Source organism: Vespa mandarinia, chromosome 19 (assembly GCF_050613455.1).
Source record: "Vespa mandarinia isolate Hongniang chromosome 19, ASM5061345v1, whole genome shotgun sequence".
In the NCBI taxonomy this organism is placed as follows: domain Eukaryota; kingdom Metazoa; phylum Arthropoda; class Insecta; order Hymenoptera; family Vespidae; genus Vespa; species Vespa mandarinia.
Window position 1 is genome coordinate 3,400,001 of NC_140828.1, and position 2,500 is coordinate 3,402,500.

The following is a 2,500-nucleotide window of genomic DNA, read 5'->3' on the forward strand; positions in this document are numbered from 1 at the left end:
TTTTCTCTTATTCTTATTATATTCAGGGATTACAAAAAATATATATTATAATATATATTTAAAAAAAAATATATATATATATATATGTATGTATATCTATATATAAATGAATTAAAATAAATTCTCTATTTCGCAAGCTATCGTTCGTACGATCAACGAAGGAGAGGACACTAATTTTTATTTCATATAAACCGGAAGATTTGGTCCGATTGGCCCTGAAACGACTCGATGTTAGCTACCTCACAGTATCGTCGCACGTTTGGTATATGGTTCGAAAGAAAGATTTCCGTGTGTCTTCGAACATGAAGAGATTAAAAATTTATATATATATATATATATATATATATATATATATATATATATTTCAATAATATCATGATTAGTATTCAGATTGAATTAATAATTAAATATTTAGCTCTAGTTTTTTCGTGAAAAGAATTATAACAAAGAAAAAGAGAAAGAGAAAAAAACAAGAAACTTTCTCCCCTTTAAACGAAAGTCATCTTAAAAGTCTTTTTTTTTTTGTCTATTATTTAATAATAATAACCGGATAATAAATCGGACAATTTCATAAGGATGAAAATGTGTTTTTCTAAAATCGAAAAGTCGCAGAAATTTTTCTTTTTTTTCTTTTTTTTTTCGTCTCTTTCGAACGAAGACATACGGTTTCTTGCCGATGGTGATTCGTACGTAAATGGTCTAAACAGTTCCAAATTGTGCCTAAGTTTCGAGGTTACGTTTTTACTACAAGATAAAACGCGAAAACGTTTAGTTCGAACGAGCTCGACCGACGGCGAAACGGTGAACGCGACATGAGAATATAAAAAGTGTATTAAAAGAGAAAGAAAAAAAGAAACGAAAGGAATGCTACGATGATTACCTCCGATAAACGTTCCAGGGCCGTCCGACCGCCATCTTGCGTTCAATTTTACGTTCCGTTTTGTCGAATAAGTGCAATTAGGTACACATAACACGCTCACACCGATACACTCGCGATTACACTCGATTACACCCACACTGATAATACGTACACCAGGCACACACGCACACTAACACACATTTTACATACGTTAAAATGAAAATCTGAAGAAAACGAACTGTTACGCGCTAGGTTACCGTTTTTTAAATTCTATTTTCAATTCACGCATTCTCGAATGTTGGGATTTTCGTGATCAACGAAGAGCTGGCCTGTCGTTCATTATATAGGGACGCGCGTTTAATGACACACTTTAACACACACGACATTTATACAGCATACATCACGCACATACGTCGCAAATGAAACCGACGTCGATTCGACCCACGATTCGAAAACCTTCTTGTTCTTTATATCTCCTTCGAATCTAACGTCGATGTGATATTAGATATTTAAATTTATCTAAATTCGACGAAGCTAAATTTCCATTTATTCTAAATCAATAATTGAGAAGCTTCAAGAAAGTAATCTTTTATCGGATCCTTGAACCTTTCATTCTTTAACATATTTTTCGACTATATTCGAAGGAACAAGAAAGACAAATCAAGGTTTTGAGCATACCTGAACCAAACATAGAAGAGGAGGAAGAAGAAGAAGAAGAAGAAGAAGAAGAAGAAAGAAGATTGTCTCCTCGATCGATCAAAAACTTGGTACCTTCCTGATTGGCTTTAATACGCTCGTAATTCGTAGGTTCTAGTCATATAATGACTCTAAAGTAACGAAAAATAAAAAAAAAACAAAAAATAATCAAGAAAAATATAAAAAAAAATTGAGAGAGTGAGAGTGAGAGAGAGAGAGAGAGAGAGAGAAAGAGAGAGAGAGAGAGAGAGAGAGTGCGAGAGGGAGGAAATAGTCGACTCTCGAGGGAGTTCGATAATTTATGTATACGCAGATCGACTCGACAAAGAAGGAGACGCAAAGGATAAGATATTAACAAAAAAAAGAAAAAAGAAAAAAAAAAGAAAAAAAAAAACAGAAAACTATGCGAAAACGACCGATTTGTGTTCAAACGGGTGTGCTCTATCGAAACGAAGATAGTCGTTTCGACGTCGGTTCTAAAATTCTATTATAAGAGATATACGACGAAGAAAAATCGGAAGATTTCAGCGCGAGAATGGCAAGATTGAGAAGCCAAACGCGGCTCCGACCGGCCGAATTTGCGAAATCCTCCTCGTATCGCGACTGCCTGAGATTTCTTTGCGAAGCTTGCGATTGGCTATCTATCTACGTTTGAACTACGGCCTTTTTTCTTCTTATTAATAATTAAGATTTTTTGTTCAAAATCATTTCATTTCGACATTCCTATATTCATATGATCTCTTTGTAAAAATTATTTTATGACAGAATAAAAATCTAAATAGTAATATAAATTTATGTGATAATAATAAATTAATTGAAAATATAATCGAACATTGAGATAAATTTTTATATAATGAAAAATAAAAAATAAAGATAAAGGATAAAGAGCGAGGTCGTAGGTCACGTGGAAGAAGCGTTATTCGTCCATCAAAAGGTGATGTATTC

General features: G+C 33.3%; 1 protein-coding gene across 5 annotated transcripts in view; it reads left to right on the forward strand.

The window, feature by feature from the left end:
* Eip93F (Ecdysone-induced protein 93F) overlaps window positions 1–2,500 on the forward strand; it is a 39,622-nt gene that overhangs the window by 29,442 nt on the left and 7,680 nt on the right. For all 5 annotated transcript variants that reach the window (XM_035883747.2, XM_035883748.2, XM_035883751.2 and 2 more), the window contains one exon: window positions 1–2,500. This exon is cut by the window's left edge; it is cut by the window's right edge and continues 7,680 nt beyond it. The gene's annotated coding sequence lies outside the window, so the exon portion shown is untranslated.